General features: G+C 46.8%; 1 protein-coding gene across 1 annotated transcript in view; it reads left to right on the forward strand.

Moving 5' to 3' along the window:
- Positions 1–2852: 2852 nt before the first annotated feature.
- Positions 2853–20890, forward strand: part of LOC146857873 (endogenous retrovirus group PABLB member 1 Env polyprotein-like) — a 114155-nt gene continuing 96117 nt past the window's right edge. Inside the window, exon 1 of the mRNA XM_085648558.1 lies at positions 2853–3261. The gene's annotated coding sequence lies outside the window, so the exon portion shown is untranslated. The remainder of the gene's footprint in view (positions 3262–20890) is intronic.

A 20890-nucleotide genomic window follows, 5' to 3' on the forward strand; every position in this document is an offset into this window, starting at 1 on the left:
AAAGAGAGGTAAAGAGACAGACAAGATTTTATAATGAGGTACAGAGAGCTAATGTTTGAGTGATGGAAATGTAGAGAGATTAAGAAGGGGGCATATAGACAGAGGTATGTTAGGGAGAAAAGTTACAGGGCAGTAAAGGCAGAGAGAGGTAGTGGTAGACAGATCGAGAGGTGGGCAGTGAGAGAATAAAAGAAAGATGTAAGTAAAAGAGAGTTGTGGAGTAGAGAAAGGACCAAAATGAGAAGAAAAAAGAAAAACTGTTTGGATAAAACGGTAGTGAGGCAGAAGCAGAGAAAGATATGAAGTGTTGACAGAGATACGTTGTAGAGAGGGAAGAGGTGAAAAAGAGAGAGAGGTGAGAAAGAGACAGAAAGAAGCGATTGATACAGAGGTAGAATGAGAGTTGTGAGTGAGAGAGAGAGAAAGAGAGAGTTAGAGACAGAGAGGATGGGGTGAAGATATGCATAAAAAGAGAGCGCTAGAAAGAGCAAGGTGAGGTAATAAAGGAGAGCTTCAATAAAGAAGGATATGTAAAGTCAGATGTGAGCGAGATTAAGAGATAACATGTAATGATGGAGAAAAAGAGATAGTGAGAAAATTGTGTAAAATAGTGAGAGACATGAGTACAGGATCAGAATTAAAAGAGATAGAAGAGATAGAGAGATGAGGTAACAGATGACTGGAGAGGTAAAATGAAAGGTTAGGAATAGGGGTGGGCAGATAATTCCAGTTCTCATAGTTTGTCCACATGGAGTTTTGAAAAATTCCGTGAAATGATGGTGAGAAGAGTTTTTTGTCTTGTGTGGCTTGCCAACCTTAAGTTTGGCAGCGCTTGCGAGAAAACATTGCTTGCTAAATCCCCTGCCAGTGAGATTTCTCAATGCAGGCAGTTGCTGCAGGTTGCTACCGATGTAGGTGAGAAATCTGCTGTTCGTGTTGAGGTAGATGCCGCTCGAGTAGAATGTCTACTCAAGTGGCAGAAAGCAGCAGCCTCTCCGGTGTGACGCAGAGTGCAGTGCAGTACAAACTCCCAATGCTCAAACTCAGTGCAAGCAGCGTTACTTAATAGACTACACCGCTGGCGGAACTCTGCTGATCGGTGGACTTTTTGCAGCACTCTGTGAATACCGCCATGGCAAAGAGGGATGCATTTTAGTGTGAGAAATGGGCTGTATCTGCGCTGCAAGGCCTGTAAGCATAGTGGCAACGTTACCAACTCCAAGGGTAGACCAGGAGACCCCAAGCCCACTAAAGTAATCAAACAGCTCCTCAACTGCAACTCTGAATACATGTAGTATACTGTTTAGAGAGCCCTTTCCCTAATCGCTACATAGGGAGCACGACCCACCCTGCTAAGAAGCGCATCCTTGAGCACATGCGTGCAATCACAAACAAGGATGCATCCTATCCGGTTGCTCGCCATTTTGAGAAATTCCATCAGAGCAACTGTGACCTAAGATTCTACTGTACAGATCAGATACAGAAAAATAAGAGGGGAGAGGACAGAGTGAGAAAACTTCTGAATTTTTTAGTCAAAATATGTTATTGATCTCCAAACTAAAGCGCCCATAGGGCTTAATAACGATCAGGAGTTATGGGTCCATTTGGAATAAAAAGCCATACCTGTCATGTTCTTATATAAAATATTATTACTGGGGAAGTGTCATCTGTAATCATTCATAACGTATATGTATGCATATGACAAAATTATTTCAAAGTAAAAATCAGACATCCACACCGCCTCCTTTGCCTCCAGATTGATACATATTTGCCCATTCATAATAATTGATACCAGGGAGCCAATATTGTGAATAACATATGCAAATCGGATCAAATAAGCAATTGTTTTTCAGCAAAACAATTTACATATACAATGAATGCTGAATAAAATACTGGACTTGATATTGTCTTCAAGTTTGCATCTATAGATCATTATTCTCCAGAAATATCATGTTTTTAATGTAATTTTATATTGCACTATTGCACTTTACACTTTGGTGATTGCACGATCAAATGTATAAAACATGTTCAAAGATGGCCACCATTAAATTTACCAACAATGTTTTGTAAGTCCATCTTTGATTTTCACGCAAGACACAAGATGTATTGTTATTTTAAATGCTGCTGTGTTTCCACGGAGAAACTGACTTTGAAAAAGCCGCAAGGCGAAACGCGTCTGTCAGTGCAGGGCGTTCTGCACAATAAAGCACTTTGCTTCAAATTACTCTTGTGAGTGCTTTCCGTTTGGCGTTGGAAGAGTTCGCCTGGTTCCAGTCCCACCCACATTTACTAGTGAAATGTATACTAAAGTGTGAGGAGACCCTGCAGTCTGGGTGGACAACTCAACCAATATATTTATAGGCAAATTGTAAATGTAACACTCCACATGTAGTTTGTGAATTGCAATTTGTAGTGTATTTCGTAATACAATTAAAAGTACTACAAAGTGCATTTTTTTTAATCAATCCCACAGAGCGTAAAGCTCTTTGTATATAAAGATAAGGCGCAAAGGTGAATGGTGAATAAGATCCATCCAGGGAGTTTCCCCATGTGAGATTTTGTGAGAGGCATCTTTTCAATTAATGAAGAAGCATCAGTGGCTCTTTTTAGGTCTCGCCTAGCGGTGCAGCGCATGCGCTGCTCGCTTTGCGAGGCATGCAGTATACACTGTAGGTGAGGGAAGCCCCGCCCACTCTCCCGCCCACTTTTTCATTGGCTTGTGACTTTTTGCTTTGTAAATGCTGCATTCAGATTGGTTTAGAGGCTGCTAGTCCCGCCTTATGACGGCCATGTCTCCTTCCACGGCTATTGGCCCCTTTACTGCGTGTTTTGTAAGCACTACTTTGTCCCCGTGCCATCCCTCCCGCTGTCCGAGCCTTCTCTCCCACCCCCCACTTCCGTTGTTCGTGCCTTATTAACGCCTGCCCACCCGCACTCCCGTTTGCCTTATGCGTTGTGGGCGGGGAAAGGTAGGCACACTGGTGCAAGAAGGCAGGACATTAATACCATGGAAGCGGGAGCCTACCCCGCATTTTTGTTTTGTTTATGGAAAATGCAGCGTCAACAAAAACGCCGCAACCCGAGTCGGAAGTCAGGTGAACTTCCTGGACATAGGCGGGGCCTTGCAGGAAGACAACGTCCCAAGAGGAAGTAGGCGCTCGTGCCTGGTTGGGGGCGTGGCTTAAAGCCCGATGCAGAGAGACCCGCTTGTGGCTGTGAAAGCGGCGTCCGTGCAGCTGTAGAGACGGAGTCCGAATTACAGTAAGCATGTATTTTTTGTTTACTTACGTTTGCAGATGCAGGGGGCTGGTGCGCACAAGGCAGAGCAGTGTTAACAGCTCGCCCCGGTTCACTGGCTTCACGGGTGACTTCTGGCTTGTAGATTAAAAAAATCTGAATGAATGCTGCGAACGGGCTCACCCGAAGTGAACCTGGCTTCCAAGTCAGCCTGTCCAGAGTACACCAGCAGCCATCAGAATCCTACTCTCCTGTTGCGGGCGATGCCGCTGGGAAAGTCGGAGTAAGTCAGTTGTTGGGGCCGCAGCTACCAGCAGGCGCTATATCAGAATTGCTGTAAAGATGTAAGTGACTGGAGTGAGGTTTGTTACTCCAATGCTTATGTGGCTATTATTGCTTTGGTCACAGTCCAGTCCGTCGCATGGCACTAACTCATTTTTGGCGTTTTCACAGTTTACGGCGGGAGGCAGAGACAGCACAAGCAGCGAAACAGGAGGAGGTGCACTTGTTGTGCAATAAGAGCTTGTATTGTAGTATTTAGTTGTGCTCTTACCAGACTAGGATGAGTAAAGTGGCTTGGCTCACCTATGAGGAACCTTCAATCCTGCGAGGTAGCTCACCTGCTGGGCGGTGCTTGGGGCGCCAGGCAGTGAGCGTGACTGACACATGTCCCTCGCACCGGCTGTTACCTCTTCTACCTCCCACACCTTACCTAACTTGCTGTGCTGCGTCCAAGACCCTGCGTCGGTGTCCTAAAACCAGTCGGATCTGCCTGTGGCTGAGTCTGAGATAATCTGCCAAAACCACGCTGAGGCTGATGGCTGGGGTGAGGCGAACCAGTTTCCTGACTCCTTGCCGCTCCACGCTGCTTTAGGTGGTACAAGCCTGCAGCCCTCTCGTGTAACGTGTTGTATCACCCCCAAGCCTACTGCTACAGTTCGCAGAACGGGTCGGCGGGTGTGGTACAGGTCCAGGTGAAAGGCTCCTCGCTCCCTGCTCGCTCATTCGCTGCTCCCAGCTACTTCTGCTGCTCCCAGCTACTTCCGCTTCGATGCCACATTTAAATCCAGTACATCTCACTTTATTATTTGTCGAGAAATGGCAGTGGAGGCTGAGAAATGATGTAACATGTTTAAAGTAGGCAAGAAGAATAAACCATGTCACGCAGCAGAAAATAACAGTGTTACCAGTGCTTTTGCAAAGATACCAGAACATATATATCTATTTTTCCTATTGCAGCCGAATTTATTGCTGAATGATTTAAACTGAAGCTCGTCTATCCAGAAGAGAAAAAAAGTGATTGCCGGCGGCAGTGCTTTAAGGTGCCCACCAAAACAGAGCCGAGAGAACAATGGTGAGGTGAATTACAAACAGGCGCCGCCTCATTATCCCGCGTTAGCCTCGGCTGCGCGACCCTAACAGGATCAACAGTGTCAAAATGAGCCTTTCCCGATCCCGGCAGTGCAGCCGCTGCGCCGCGTTTCTTTCCCCTTCCCCCTCAGGGCAGCATGGAACCAAAATATCGAGTTTCAGGCACCGGATTTCTTTTACTGCTATTGTTCTACACATGGGCAGGGTTCTTGTCTCACCTCCCCATCGCTCTGGGTCACTGTGACGCATTCTAGCTGTCAATGTCATCCCAGATTTTACAGTAATAATCTGCCCCAATGTTGAGCAGGTGTTACTGGAGGGGTCCTTGGAGGCAGAGAACCGGGCTCGGGTCCCGGATGGTTTCTCTAAACTGGACGTGTAGCGCAGCAGGTATTGGGGAGGGGACCCGGGTCTCTGTTTGGTACCAGAACACAGTATAGTAACTGACGCGCGCTCCACTGCTCAGAGCGCAGGGCAGTCTGGCCGCCTGTCATGGAGTCACCGACACTGACTGAGGACGACTTGGTCAGCGCAGGCAGAAACCAGGAACTTGCAACATCAAGATTAGAACGTAATCTACGGGTCAAGAGGAGCAACATATCCAGTTGTGATTCATTATGGTTTATAAACAGATGTACGGAAGTATACATTGATTTATGTATTTAGAACTATTAGGAAACCGTGCGGAGCACGTGCTTCCCTCACATGCTTTACTTACCTGCACAGAGGATGCTGAGCACGAGGAGGAGCGAGCTCAGGACATGATGATGCATCAGCAGAGCTCTGACTTCTAATGCAGACAAATATCTGGGTGGGACCCTCCACTCTTCCTTAAACTGTGGCAGAGTTCGGGACCAGCCCCCTCCATGTAAATATGCTCACAGAACATTAAACAATGCAAACCTGGGACAATCCCTGTCATCAACCGGTATAGCTAACCCATCTAGAATTTAGATGCAGACAGCATAAGAAGAAACAGTCTTGTAGGCTTTACGTCAAACACGTGTGGAACCTTACCTTCACCCTCAATTAACCAGCACCCCCATATGCACTTTTTTTCTTCTTGCCATAGTGGTAAACTGTTGTGTCTATAAGTGCTTCATGGCGCTTTACGTAATAATGAAAATCATCAGCATGAAGTCAAGATATAAAGGAAAGAAACATGAGAACACCACGCATTGCACAAAGCAAGGATTGCAAAAAGCCACAGGGTCTGAAAGGGCACTCATGAGACAGACCAGCGCCTTCACTGTGTGTCAAGCAAGCACTGACCTCACCAGAGGTGTCTGGAATTCACCTTCCAAAGACAACTTTTAAAAACTCTAACACAGCAGATCTTACTCCAGCACAAGTTCACTTAAAAGTCGCTAAAGAAAAGACACTAGTGTTCGAGGCAGTTAATGAAGTCTGGCTGTGCGATTTCACATGGCCTATTAGATTTGAGTGTAAATATATATTTTTTCACTTCTACATTCCACTTCCTTCCAAGCTACCACCCTTCATCTCTCAGTCTCCGTTCTGACCAGGGCATTAAGCGGGTCTTGCTCACAACCAGCAGTTCTAACAAGCATTTGCATGCAACAGGTCCCACATTTACGCGAGGCAACGGCAGCAGAGGCAGGCACTACCTCAGCCCTCTTTGCAGCTCTGGCATCACCTGTCTCCTTGAAAAGGAAAAGAAGAGCTGAAGGACCTCATGACAGACAGCCTAGTTCCTCGGGTGCAGCCTGGTGTATTCTTAGCCTTAGGGTTCCTCTGCAGAGCAACCCGTTCACTTTAGGAATAAGAGCGCCAATTAAAGGTTCCTGTGATTTATAGTGCACCGCTTGCAGGCGTCATCACCGTGCCCAGGAGCTGTGCAGGGCTCGCATCTGGTGTGCACCACATATTAGGCATCCACAGCAAGTCTAGTACTCGTGGCATTCTTTGTTCTTTACACCATACCCTATAGCAGTCACAGTGCTGTGGTACCACCACTGTGCTTGAATATTGTTGCTAGCAGTAGATAGAGTACGTGTGCAGAAGCCCAGTCAGTGTTTCAAAATCTCTGTGTAGCAGTGTAGTGAATGTGCTGCAGTGTAGTCTGTTCTACTATAGAGTGTGTGCTATACATTTCTACCATTACACACACAGTAGGAAGTCACTAGACAATGATATATTTTTCAAAACTTGTATTTTTGGTGATATGACCAACGAAGGCCCTGATTTTATATCAAAAACAGAGCTTTGGACTATACCACAGCGCGCCATGCCACATAATTCCACTTCACAAATCCACTCCACGTCACATAATTCCACGTCACACATTTCCACAATTTACAAATCCAATCCAACCCACAAAATTCCACTACACACCACACACATACACTCCATAACGCATAATAAAAGACCTTGCCATTTACAATACCAATGGCTCTAACTCAGAAAAATGCGAGACCGATTGCATTTCCAATGCTTGTTCTATATGTCCTTAATTGAGGACAGCCTTTCCTTATCTCAGTTGAACCTGAATTAGAGGGACATACCCATATGTTCACATGAATGATAAAGCGAGAAACTTCCAAGTAGAACACAATTCTTATGACACTTCGGAATAGAAGCTTGACTGTGAAACTGAAATAGGCAATCACTTACTATACTGCTTAAAGCCACTCTGTACAAGAGGATGTAGGGGGGTCCGATATCCCGGCATGAATATGTACATTTAAGTGGAAGTACTGAGTGATTGAGAGGTTCATGTGATAATGGCTGAAATAATTGCATCATAAGTAGTATCCTCTTCAAGATACCCACAAAGTGAGAATGTAAAGGTTTTTCACCTCACAATCTGAAGATTACAATTGACAGCTAAATCGGTTAAACAATACAGCTCCCATATCACATTTCAAGGTCTAGGATCTAGATTTGCTAAAAGTCTTTCTCTTTTTGAAACAATAATGTCAAACTACAATAAATATGAATTCTACCAATTACATTGCATGTATGAAAAGGATAAACGTAATTAATTATTTAATATGCATCACGCAAACGGCAACTAACAGAGAAATAAGGTTCTATTTACTAAACACATAGGACCTTTTTTCAATGTCGGTCGGACAGCCTCTGACCACTGGTTGGAGGATTTCCAACCAACATGGAAGGTTTACATTCTGATCGCTAAATTACAATGTTGGCTGTCGGAGTGTAAATTGACTGGGGAAACCAACCCTGTTCTGATGGGCTCAAGGAACGAGGATAGTCGGAAACCACTCATAATCCCTTACGGTCGGCATTTCTGCCGTCGGGATTATGAGGTCGGTTTCCGACAGCCTTTCCAAGTTGGCCTTTCTGACATGGAAAGGCTGTCGGAAAGTGACTTTGGGGACCCATAGCAGACCCCATTCCCCCCTGGCCCTCCAGTTGTGACCCTGGGGGGCACCTATGATGCCCCTCTGAAACTTTATGCACCATGTGGCAGGCACCTCATAGAGCCTGCCACACAGTTCAGGGATTTACACAAACTCCCATTTCTCTATGGGAGCTTGTGCTGCAGGGAGTTTTCGACCTATGGTCAGGCCGGAGGCAACTCTGACCCACATCGTAATAAGGACCAACGTCTTTCAAGTAACTAGGTTTCACGTTATTATTTCAGACGATTTGTGGACTAAGTATACCAATTGCTCATTTTGGTTTTAGATTCTTTGTTACTTGCATCTACAACATCAGGATTGGATCTTGCAGCGCCGCCCATTTTCCACACCTACCAGTACTTTTATTACTACCTCTTCTCTGACCATCATTCCTAATTTTCACTTTTGTCTATCCCACTGCCTTCCTTTCTGTTAAAACATTGTTTATGTTTATGCATCTGTCTTTTTTCTCTTTCTCTCCACTCACTACATGGATTTCTATCACACATTGTCTTATTCCTAACCATCCAACCTGGAGACAATTTGGTCATTAGTCACCTACTCTTGATGAGTTCAAATGGTGACATTCCTGTAATACTATGTGGCGATATTCTGTAAACCAACACTTTTCTATTGAGCTAATTCCTCCAACACAGCCTGCTACTCTTGGCCAACAGCATTCATTCCTTCAAAAACACGACTGAATCTGAAAAATAGTTGATCCTAAAGTGTATTATTTTACTAACGGTTATTTCCATTACAACTTCAAATTCAAGCTACTTTGAGAATACGTTGATCAACAATGCTGCAAAACATAGATACTTACCTCCCTGTATTGGGCCAATAACGTCTACACCTACTTCCTCTCTTATTTTCCTCATATATGTTTTGCTTGCATTTTGTTTGTTGAATCTGCTAGAGAACTCTGCCATTCCTAGAAGTGACATAAATTCTTTCTTGGCCATGGGACTTCTTAAGTTTCTTATACTAGCTATTGACTTCTTTTTGGGTTTCACATCATTCTGAGGGGCTGATTACGTAGCGGTGTTTGGGACTGCCTGCCAGACATGCGGCGGTCCCACCACTGCGATTAGGATGCAGGGCTTTTAACATTGCGGGCGGCGCTGCTAGCTGCAGTACCAGATGCAATGTTAAAAGTGCTTGCACTGCATTTCCCTGCACTACGTGGCAGGCACCACGCAGTGCCTGTCACTTGGTGCATTGAAATGCAGGGGGGTACCATGGGTGCCCCCCTGTGCAGCGACACCCCCCCAAACAAAGGGGGCCCGCAACGGGCCTCCAAACTCAAACCCCGCCAGTCTTTCACCGCAATGGAAAGGCCATTTACCACCCACATCCTAATTTGATGGAGGGAGCCTGCTAGGCACCGCCACCATTTTAGTGGCCCTGCACCATCCACCAGGCAATCAGTACGATTGCCTTGGCGGTGAAGCAGTGGACGGACTTTGCATCCGCCGAAATACCCACCGCCATCCTAATTTGGCAGTGGGTAATACGCTTGGTGATGGCGGTAGGGCCGCCACTGCCGGACCGGTGGTGGCCGTCCTTCCACCATCGTAATGACCCCCTGAGTTACTAAATGTCCTAAATATTCAATTTCTGACTCAGCAAATCAAGCATTTCTTTGTTTTTAAAGTATACCACGTCTTTACATGAGATCCAGGACTACCTCTCATTCTGGTATTGTGTTCATCTACATCTCTTCCAAAAAACAAACTAGGACATCATCTTGGAAGTACTGACATCCTTCTAACTCACCAACCAATCCATCCATGAGTCTTTGAAAATTAACCCAAATTGCATCCTAATGAAGTTAATGCTTTGAGAATGTGAGAATCATGGTGAAGTTTAATTTGATGCGGGGGGGGGCGCTAGAGAGCCCGAGCAAGATGGCCGTCCTTTAGTGCAGCTCTGCTGGCCGAGACTTCAATCCGCCTAATATCCTTGTTATTTCAGGCCATCCAAGTCTCTACTGCCTGGATCTGCCCTCCTTACCGTATCAGCATCATTTTGGTGTCCTTTGGTGTCCATCTACGGCCTGTTGCTGCCCATACAGCTCCATCTTGCTTCCTGACCCGGTGTGCAATGGCGTAGCCTCATCTCCTCTGTTGGCCTGCCGCCTGAGCTGCTGCTGTCCTGGTGTGGGGTTCTGCTTCCTGCCGGCTGCCGATCGTGGTGTCCCCTGCGGTGGTGCGGAGCTGGGCCTGAATTGCTCCGGGGCGATCGGCCTGTGGAGCGGCGTGCCCTGAGTGCCTGGGGCCTGGCAGTGTAGGACGGGACTCCCGCCTGGCGCCGGCCGGCCCGTGAGGGCCACGCCTCCTGACAGCTGAAGAACTTGTTGCAGCGGGGCTTGGCAGCAACACCATGAGGACCCTGGCGGCTGCTGCGGAGTATCGACGGCTGCACTGACCCACCTGCGGACGCTGCGGCGGCCCTGGTTTACCGGGATATCATCCAGGTGAGATTGCCCCGCTGGGCCTGCTCTGCTGCAGCCGAGGACGGCCGTGAAGCATTGCGCGGCTCCTCGCGCCCCAGGGCCGCCTGCATCGCAGCTTGCAGGTCATCCTCATCGCGTCCCCGTTACTGAGATCGACGCTGCTCAGTGCCCGGCTGCCGCCTGCCCCCGTGTCACTGGAGGATCCACGGGGTGGCGGACTCTTGGGGCCCACTGTGTGGAGACCCCCATCTTTGGCGCTGAGCACATGCGTATGATTTTGGGGCCTGTGGCTGAATACTCTCTGTTGCTGCTGGTGGCGGGAGGACCTGTAGTAGCGCGCCTCTCCTCTTATGCGCTGTGAGCCCTCCTCTGCCTGCACTATTCCATGGACATTGGTGAATTGATGAAGCCCCTGCAGCTTTGTGTGCCCTCTCTGTGGCTCCTGACGGTTTGACTGCACGGCCTACGTCCTGGGATTCTTGGGGTCATTGTCTGCCAAATTTTTTTTTTCCTTCTTGCACGTCAGGTGGTTTGCGTGGTCAGCCATGGGGCGTACGGACAAGCAGCAGAGTAAGCTCTCCTTCCAATCTAAATCGCCCCCGAAGCCCCTCACCCCTGTTACCTCAGATGTTGAACCTGATCATGAGCAGGGATCCGGGGCCAAGCTGGAACGCATGATGATTTCCATGCAGCAGAGCCTCCATACTATTGACGCCAAAATTGGCAATCTAAATTTGCGTATGGATGCTATGGCATCCAAGCTGGACAAACACGGCGCACAGCTGGCTGAGGCTGAGCAGCGCATTTCCACAGCTGAGGATAGGGTGGAGGCAGTCAGTACCTCATGTGCGAGCATGGAAAGCTCATGAAGGTTATTAGGGCCATAAATGAGGATATCGAGACCCGGTCTCGACGGAACAACTTGCGCATTACAGGAATTGCGGAGTCGACCAACACAGGGCCTATGGAACTGTTTGTGGAGTCACTACTTACCTCGCTGTTTGGGGTGGAGCACTTCTCGAAAGCATTGTTGAAAGAGCCCACCGCTCCTTAGCTGCCAGGCCTATCCCAGGGGTGCCGCCCCAGCTAGCTTGTTAAATTACCGCGATAGGGACACTGCGCTACGTCTGGCCCGGGAGAAAGGCAGCCTGAATTATCAGGGAATGAAGGTGGAACTATTTCCTGACTTCACGGTTGCGGTACAACAGGCGTGCAGAGAATTCCATGCTGTGAAGAAAAAACTGCAATTGCTCAGCATTCCCTATGCAATGCTCTACCCGGCGCGCCTACGTATTCACCATAATGGGAAAGCCCGCATATTCCCCACTCCTAAGGAGGTACTTCAATTTCTCCGACAGCTAGAGGGTCGCTCGCCGCAGTGGTCGCCGCAACATGGGAAAATGGGAGACTCTGACTCTGATGGTTCAATGGCGGGGCTTGGCCTCTTCCTTGTATTGCTGTCCCATCCCTGCTTTGCCCGTTGACGATTCGGATGTCCCCATGAGTCAGCTTTGGCTGCCTGTACTAACTTAAGGCGCAATTTACAATGTTTTATTATGTCTTCTTAACCTTGCTTGACTGTTCTGCTATATGTTGCCTTTGCTGATTGCACTACATTGATGGTATTAATGGTGGATGTGGGGGGGAGGGCCTTTATGGACACGTTACCAAGTGTGGTCGTTCGGCGACATTTGTGACCAGCTTTGGATGGCTCTATCCTTTCCGTCTCGGCCCACCCTGTCCCTCACAGGGTGTCCAAGGCCTCTGGTGCTTCCCTGAATGGGAATTCCCCGCCAAGTTGTATTTTTAGTTTTTGCTCATATCCTGGTCGCATTGTTTCTCGACTGGAGGTCCTATTTGTATGATTTGCCTACTATGCGACATGTTTTGGGGTGTTTTATTTTATGCTGTTTTCTGGGGTGTCACAGCAGGTTTTTACTGCTGGAGTGGGTGGGTTGAGATGTTGGGGTTTGCAATGTTGTGGTAGGGTAATGTTGGGGGCTGTTTATGCATATTGTGCTGGTATTTTGCTTTTTACTGTCGAGACATAACTGTCTCTGCTGACAGGACTATATCGTGGCTTAGTTGGAATGTACGGGGACTTAATAATTCGTGTAAAGTTCGCCAGGTGCTTTCACATCTTGATCGTCACAGTATTCGAATCGCTCTCCTGCAAGAGACGCATCTTACCAAACAGGCGGTCTCTACTGTTGCCACCAGGTGGGCGGGGGTACGACTTGCTGCCTCCTACTCCTCCTACGCCCGGGGGGTTATGATCCTGGTTAAAAGAGGCACCCCCTTTGTACCGCTTGTTGTAGACGAGGATGAAGGTGGAAGATACCTCATAGTGCAAGGTACGCTCTATAATCGGTCATTAGTAATAGTCAATGTGTATGGTCCCAACATTGACGATCCTTCCTTTTATGAAGACCAGTGGGGGAAACTCTATAAACTGCCCCTTGCACTATTATCTGTGGGGGCGGTTTTAATGTGGCCTTGGACCCTGATATGGGCAGAGTATCTACTGTGGACAGGCCTCCCAAGAAGGCGGCTATTGGTCTGCGGGATGGTATGTCGATGCTGGGGCTTGTAGATGTCTGGCGTCTGCGTCACCCTGGCATCCGGGAGGGTACCTGTCACTCATATGCTCGCCCCGCTTGGTCCCGTATAGATCTGTGGCTGCTGACCCAGGACGCCAATGACTGGATAGCGCATGTTGAACACTGACCTTGGACGCTCTCGAATCACTTCCCCGTGCACCTCCGTATGGCTTTGCCAGCTTACATCCCCCCTTCTTCCAATGGCAACTCCAACCCTCAGCTTTGTTGGATACGGTATTCTGTGAGGGCGTCCGGGAGGCCATTGCTGACTACTTCGCGCGCAACACCGGGTCGGTTGACACGGTGGGGACGCTCTGGGAGGCTTTTAAGGCAACCATACGTGGGGTCTGCATTGGTCTCCAGGCAGGAGTTCTTAGGTCGCTCAGGGGCACAATCCCTGCGCTGGAACGTGAGTTGCAGGGATTGGAGCAGAAGTATCAGGGCGCACCTGACCCTTCTGTTCTTGCGCTCATTAAAGCAAAAGTGGCAGAATATAACGCTGTGGCAGACCAAGAGGTCCGTCACTTGTCCCGCAGGAGTACGGCCAGGTACTACGGGGAGGGTGGCAGACCGGGCAGAGCACTGGCGGCCCGTATCATGGAGCCCCGAGGTGGCGCCTACACGGTCAGTTCGCTCACAGTTGATGATGTCACTTATCATGACACCCCCAATATTTTGCAGGCCTTCGCTGATTTTTATCAGGACATGTACGCTCACTGTTCGGCAGCTGATGCTGCTGAGTTACAGCAGTATCTGGAAGACATTGCATTGGTGTGGATCTCTCGGAGGCAACAGGAATTTTTAATGCACCCGCTCACCCTTGGTGAAATACGGGATGCCATAGCTGCTTTCCCCACTGGTAAATCTGCTGGTGTTGATGGTTTGCCGGCGGAGTTTTATAAGACCTATGTCGACATTCTAGCTCCGTGCTTGCTCCAGGTATATGAGGAAGCTTATGAGACAAAACGCCTGCCCCCAACGCTGCGTGAAGCGCTGATGGTCGCCCTTCTTAAACCGGGCAAGCCGTCTGACAGATGTGATTCCTACCGGCCATTGTCTTTAATCAACACAGACGTTAACATTTTAGCTAAAGTCCTGGCTACCAGATTGCAGCTGATTCTGCCGGTTATGGTCCTACCGGACCAATCTGGTTTCGTGCCTGCCCGTTCCACCTCCCACAATCTTAGAACACTCTTTGCTGTTATGCATGTGCTTGAGCCTACGTTGCCTGCGGTGGCTGTGCTTCTTGACGTCGCTAAGACCTTCGATTCCGTCTCTTGGTCTTACATGATTGCGATTTTGCACCGTATGGGGGTTCCCTTTGCCTTCACTAATTGGATCAAATTGCTCTACACTTGCCCTACAGCTCGAGTGAGGATTAATGGGCACATATCTCATCCGATATCTATTCACCGTGGCACGTGCCAGGGCTGCCCGCTCTCGTCGCTACTGTTTGCACTCATGCTTGAACCTCTGGCCTGTATCCTAAGGCAGCGTCACTCCCTGGCGGCGCTGCGGTTTCTCCAGCGTCTTTTGGCAGTGTCCATGTATGCAGACGATATAGTGCTGTAGGTGCGTGAGCCGACCCTTCATCTGTCCCCCCTCCTGCGGGAGTATGTTCGTTTTGAATGGTTTTCTGGGCTTGGTATAAATTGGTCCAAGTCCTTGATCTTGCCCCTTACAGACGGTACGTCTCCATTTGATTTAGACTTTCCCCTGGTTTGGTGTACCGACGCAGTGAAATATTTGGCTGTGTGGGTACACCGCGACCCCCGGGAGGTGGTACGTGCCAACAATGGAGTGGCTATCACGCGCCTTGAGGAGCAGGTTGCCCGCTGGATAAAGCTGCCCCTCTCTTTCGCGGACCGATTAGCTTTAATAAAAATGGTAATCCTCCCCCGTTTTTTGTATCTATTTTTAAATATACCAACACCCCTGTCACGTCATTTTTTCACCTCCCTTCGATCACTTTTAATCACATTGGCGTGGGGGGTGGAAAAAAACCTCGTCTCAAGTGGGAAACACTTACACTTCCTTATGAGCTGGGTGGCTTTGCGGCGCCTGATTTTCTGTTATACTACCTGTGTGCGCAAGCCCACTATGCATATTATTGGCAACATGACCCTGCGTATATTCCCCATGTGGCGGTTGAGGCTGGGGCGGTGCATCCTATACCACTCAGGGCCATGCTTGTCAATACTCATACAGTATTCGAGAAAGGAGAGTTTGACACAGTGCAGACCACGGTTGGGGCATGGCGGGAGCTGGGTAGACGAGCGCAGAAGCTGCCACTTTATGCACCTGACATGCCTCTGCTTCACCATTCCTCTCTCTCGGTCACCACTGAGGTGGGCGCCCTGCAGCTTCTCAGAAGCATGAATTTGGTGACCATGAAAGATGTGTACCCTGGGGGCCGGTTCATTGCCGCTGCCTCCTTGACTGCTGATGGCCCTCTTACCTCTATGCAGCTCTTCACCTACACTAGACTGCGGTCGGCCATGCGCGAACTGTATCCACAATTTCCTTTTTTTTTAAAATATTTTTTAATTTTATTTAAATCAGCATTGATAATTTCATTCTTACATTAAAAAAACATTAGTCATTACATAAACAATACACAAAAACTAAATAGAACAATCAGACCCAGTTGATTATTGGGGCCCATAATGCAAACCCAAATTCCTTTTTCCTTCTACCTTTAAGTTTATACAAAGCAATTTCCAAATTATACAGGGATAGTAGTTTAGCCTTCCAAATAGAAAAAGACGGTGGATCCGGACTAAGACATTGGGAGGTGATACATAAACGAAAGATAGCCATACATAAAAGCAGAAACCCCGTCTCGGGGGTTGAACGCTTTCTAATATTTACCCCAAACTCGTATCCAAATAGCACTAATTGAGGTGTAATGTCAACAGAGACTCCAAGACCTAGGTTCAAAAAGCGTTTAACCTCTTTTAACAGGGGGGCTAATACAGGACAGTCGTAGAGCATATGCACCAGATCAGCTGCCCTCAAAGCGCATCTAGGACAGACATCCCCCCGATTCGTTCCCCATTTAGCTATCTTCGCTGGGGAATAGTATAAATCAAAAATAGCCATATAACATTGGCTTTTGAAGCTGCCTGAAAAAAGAACAGCATCAGCTAAGCTCAATGTAAATCAACACCTACTATCCCCAGCCTTCTATCCCAACGTTGCTCAAAATAAACAAGGTCGTCCTGTTGGGTTGTGATTATAATTTTGGAAAGTTGAGAAATCTTACATCTCCCCTTTATAGATTCCAATATCAAATTCTTTTCCAAACTAATCTGCCCTCTTAAATCAAGTTTATCTAAAAAACTTCGAATTTGGTGATTGTTTAAAAAAATCCGAGCGTTGCAGCCCAAACTTCTCTTGAAGTTCCGCAATTTCCTGCGGAACCGCCTGTGCTGGAAGCACTGCAACTCTTATACACTAACCCCTCTAGGGTGAAACTGGTCACTAGACAGTATCGGATCTCACAGAGGGAAGCCTCTCCTGCTGTTGCGGTGGCGCGGCTGAAATGGAACGCTGTTTTGCCGAGCGATTTGACGGAAGATGAGTGGGTGGGCTGCTGCCGCCTCAATGGGCGGCTGACGTCGAACGGGAATCTGCGCATGGTGCACTATAAATATATACACCAGCTATATTATACGCCTGCCCAATTACATCGCTATGGTTTGCGTGACTCTGCCGCCTGTAAACGCTGCGGCACCCCGGATGCTGATTTTTATCATTTGGCATGGGTTTGTCCCAAGGTACTCTCATATTGGGGTGATGTTATAAAGATTATGTGTATAATGGTTGGGCTTCCTTTGGACTGCACTCCGCAATTCTGTCTCCTTGGTCTTGCTGCTGATGTTAAGGCCTCCTGTAGAAGATTTGTGGCTATTGCGTTGCTGGTGGCCAAGCAGAGGGTCTCCATGTGTTGGGAGAGTAGGCTAGCCCCCACCACCAAACTGTGGCTGCAGGACTTGACCTACTGTCGAGATCAATTGGTCTGTTATGCTGAGGAGCTGCCGATGCCATCCCGGCCCAGTGATATCTGGTCACCTCTCACGACCTATTTATTGTCTGTGCCCAATATCTAGTGTCTTGTTCTTTTGGACAATGCTGTTGACATGTTCGTACATTACTATGATGCACTTTGCCCCCGTTTCCCTGCATCTTTCCCCTGTGTTCTGGCTGGCCTGCTCATTTATGTTTACATGCATGCTCCTAACCTGATCTCAATGGACTCTGAACTATTGTGTCGTGCATTAATACTTGCCCTTGCACTGTGTGATGTACTTCATTTTGATGTTTATCTGTTGTGAAATACTCAATAAAACTTAATAAAAAAAAATGTTTAATTTGATGCTACGCTGATGTTAATCCCAGTTTAATGAATATCTTAACCTCTTTAAGATAAGAAAACATTTCTGTAATCTTTGGAAAAGTAGTTTTGTCTTCTACTGCATTTTTATTTAAAATTCTCAAATCAATGCAGAGACAAATCTCACACCTCCAGCATGGTTGTTATGAAAGCTGAAGCTAACCATTCTGTGGCTTCAGTTGGTTCTACACCTCTTACATTTCTTCAAATAATTGCTTTGAACTCTTAACAGACTAAAATGACAGGGACTGACATCAAAGGCCTTCAGGGCCCTCAATAAGAGCTTAATGCCTGGCTGGGCATGGTAACACCTTAGTGCAGCCTCTCTTTTTAAATAGTGCGGTTATGGATACACTTACCATCCTGGGATCATTCAACAGCACGACTAAGTCTGACATATAAGCGTTTATCACCACTGATCCAAATAGTACCTCCATTGGAGAGTGCTGGACTCTCCCTAAAACTGATTTGTTGGAACATAGCAGGCATTAAGTCCAAACTGGGGGCTGATGGGCAGCATATCTATATGCATACGTTTGATTATATCCTCCTAAAGGAAGCCTGCACACATTTACTTGGGAAGGTTTCCAGAGTTTTTGTGTCCCAGTTAGTAGGCTGGAAAAGGGCAGAGAAGGGGTGGAGTGTTCATTCTACCCTGTGTCTCTAGTGCCTTCATGATCAATCCAGTACCAACTACCCATATTGGAATTCAAATTATATGGTTGTTTATTCTGCGAAACGTAATTGTTTATTGTGAGCTTTTTAAATGCCGTTTCTAGCGATATAATGTAATGCTCAGTTTTCTGTCATACATTGTTTATGGAACAGGTCCTCCTCAGTATCAAGATTATCTTAATGTTATCAACGGGGGGGATTAATGCCAAATTATGCTCCTTTTCTACATTGTTTTCACACTTTCATGCCTCTCAGGTGGGTGTTTTGCACAACAATGCTGATCGTCGGGGAGGGAAACGTTATTCATATCTAACCAAATTAGGCTGAGTTAACGCAACAGAATTATTGGGCAATACCAATGCTTAGCTCACCCACATTTTCTGTATGGAGCTGGGTATGACTATTGATATCATCTTTGCTTCTCCTTCAATGGAGGAACTGGAGACAACTCCGGAACATCCTTTTGGAGCAAGGGTTGGATCAAGACTAAACTGACGTTCTGAGGGCCCTGCATGCCTCTGTGAGATTTGGATCAGGTGGAGAATACTCAGATTCCTTTGCACTGGAGCTGGGCCTGCGGCAAGCTGTGTCCTTGCATCCATCTCATTTTTAGGTCTCGCGCCTAGCGTTGTAGTGCGCAGCAGTGCTCGCGCAGCGAGAGTCCTTTTGTGCGTGGTTCAGAAATGGACCCTGGAATCGTACATGCTTGTGCGTGCATTTTTTGTTTTGTCTTCTATTATTGGGCTTTTAGTGGCTGTATTTTTTAGACAGAGCACGCAATAGGCCAAAGGCGGGCGCATCGCTCCGCTCATGGCCTATTGGTGTCTGTTACACACACAAAAACAATATCTGGTTTCAACTATCGTGCCCAGACACGGGCACGATAATTGAAAGCATATGGCTGTCTGTGGCGTGCGCGTGCACACCATTGGCGGCTGTCTCTGCTTCCAAAAGCGATTACTTTCGGTTTCGCGATCGCTTTACTTGTGGCTTTGCTTTCAGTTTTGCAATCACTTTACTTGTGGCTTTGAGGCTGCAATACAGTTTGTTGCTTAATGGGGAGGAATGCGTGGCTAATCTTTACGCGGTTACAAGGCAAAATAAATGAAGGTGGTTACAAGGCAAAGTAAATGAAAATGCAAGGCAAATATTTACTTTGTTACAAGGTAAAATAAATGAAGGCGGTTACAAGGTAAAAAAAATGAAAAATGCGCAGCAAATATTTACGTGGTTACAAGGTAAACAATGCGTGCCTAATAATTGCACTATACTTCTCTTTTTCTAATGTCGCGTCAGGCTTACTGAAATAATTGACTGTATCTGCATAGCTACAAAACAAGAACTCGTTGGGGCTAAGTCATACTTTCTGACTGAACTGAAAACGTGTGATTTTGGATAGAGTTCTTTCTCTTTCCGTTACCCGATTCCCTTAATCTAAAATGGCGCTTGCTTACAAATAGAGTTATAGACATGTAGACAGAAATACACAGAGCTAGACCTAGGTACAGGAAAACAGACGTACACGCATATAGAAAAGGAGATTAACAAGCAAAGAGATGTACAGAAACAGAGGCACATACACAAAGGTAGAAACTGAGACAGATAGACAAAGAGGAACAGAGGCAGAGACAAAGACAGAAACTTATAAACACTAAAAGGCACATATAGAGTTTGATACATACACGCAAATACAGTGTACACATAGGTAGACACATAGAGCGGAGCATGACGGGCACAGAGGAGCATATACAAAGACAGAGACACACAGATAGACTGAGAGAGAGATAGAAACGCACAAACTAAGAGAAAGATTAATACACTATGAGAGAAGAAACAGACAGTAAAACAAATACATCTTGTGGCTTTGCTTTCAGTTTTGCAATCATTTTACTTGTGGCTTTGCGGCTGCAATACAGTTTGTTGCTTAATTGGGAGGAATGCGTGGCTAATCTTTACGCGGTTACAAGGCAAAATAAATGAAGGTGGTTACAAGGCAAAGTAAATGAAAATGCAAGGCAAATATTTACTTTGTTACAAGGTAAAATAAATGAAGGCGGTTACAAGGTAAAAAAAATTTAAAATGCACGGCAAATATTTACGCGGTTACAAGGTAAACAATGCGTGCCTAATAATTGCACTATACTTCTCTTTTTCTAATGTCGCATCAGGCTTACTGAAATAATTGACTGTATCTGCTTGTCTACAAAACAAGGACTCATTGGGGCTAAGTCATACTTTCTGACTGGACTGAAAACGTGTGATTTTGGATAGAGTTCTTTCTCTTTCCGTTACCCGATTCCCTTAAGTTGTGTGTGGTTGTGTGTGTGTGGTTGTGTGGGTGGCTGTGTGTGTGTGTGGTTGTGTGTGTGTTTGTGGTTGTGTGTGTGGTTGTGTGTGTGTGCTTGTGGTTGTGTGTGTGGTTGTGTGTGTGTGTGTGTTTATATATATACATATATGATAGACCTGGCACCTTGGCGTGAGTCTCCCTTGCACTTTTTTGTCGCTGTGCCTCATGTGTTTTGCTGGTGTTAGCTGCTCAGAGCACTGTGCCACTGCCAACCAGTGCCACAGTGCAAGTGCTCCCTATTTAAAATGTATATGTTGGTTGGATTCCATAATTGGCTTATTTGGTTTACTGTCAGACCCCAGTATAGTGCACCAGGAGTGCCAGGGCTTGTAAATACAAATGCTGCTGGTGGGCTTGCAGCACTGGTTGTGCCACCCACAGAAGCAGCCTGGTAAAATGTATCTAAGGTCTGCCATT

This window comes from Triturus cristatus, chromosome 3_2 (assembly GCF_964204655.1).
Source record: "Triturus cristatus chromosome 3_2, aTriCri1.1, whole genome shotgun sequence".
Lineage (NCBI taxonomy): Eukaryota > Metazoa > Chordata > Amphibia > Caudata > Salamandridae > Triturus > Triturus cristatus.